The sequence below is a fragment of the Buceros rhinoceros genome, unplaced genomic scaffold (assembly GCF_000710305.1).
Source record: "Buceros rhinoceros silvestris isolate BGI_N320 unplaced genomic scaffold, ASM71030v1 scaffold22443, whole genome shotgun sequence".
Taxonomy (NCBI): Eukaryota; Metazoa; Chordata; class Aves; order Bucerotiformes; family Bucerotidae; genus Buceros; species Buceros rhinoceros.
Genome location: NW_010402158.1, coordinates 6,377 through 7,281, shown reverse-complemented (window position 1 = coordinate 7,281; position 905 = coordinate 6,377).

The following is a 905-nucleotide window of genomic DNA, read 5'->3' as shown; positions in this document are numbered from 1 at the left end:
ATTGTTGGGGCTGAGGTTGGGCAGAGCCTGGCGCAGGCTGCCCCGAGAGGTGGCAGCAGCCCCATCGCTGGCCCCATCGCTGGCCCCATGGCAGGTCAGGTTGGCCCTTGGGGCTCTGAGCCCCCTGCTCTGGGGGCAGATGTCCCTGCTCCCTGCAGGGGGTTGGCCTGGATGGGCTTTGAAGGTCCCTTCAACCCAAACTCTTCTGTCATTCTACGACACTTCAGCCTCAACAGAGGGTGGTTGCTATCCATCACCTCATCTGGACCTGTGCAGCCAACCGAGACATTTGCAAACGCTCTGTTAGCCCTGAAACGGCTGTGGGCAGCCAGCCAGCCTCCCTCTTGCTCCACAGACCAAGCCTCCCACCCATCACACCCCGGCACGCAGGATGAAGGAGCTCCATGCATCCATTTGCAAAACGAATCTTTTCCTTCTGCCGCCACCGTAGCAGCCTTGGTCTTCATGACAAGCCAGACCTGACCCAGCCATTTCGGGACGGTTTCTCATTTACTGAGACAAAGAAATCCAGCTGGAGCTTTCCAAAGCCTTCTGGAGCTTTCCAAAAAGCCAAACCCAACCCCAAAGCCCTTCACTCTCCTCAACTCTGTTGGTGAACTGACAATTCGGAGCCTAGAGGTCGAGCTCCTTGGGAAGCCCCAGCCTGCCTCTGCTGAGCAGAGAGGGATGCCACCACCACCTGCCTTCTAACCCAGACACCGCGGCTGCACAGCTGAAACCCGGAGGGGAGGCCAGGTGACAGAATCCCGTTATTTTCCGCATCTGGCTTTGGCTGGTTTCTCTCCAAGACCAGACGCACTTCTAAAAACAGCAATCACATAAACCAAACGGCTTCTACCAAGAGACTACGGCTGCCCCACGTAACTGGCACCCCCACGCTGCGC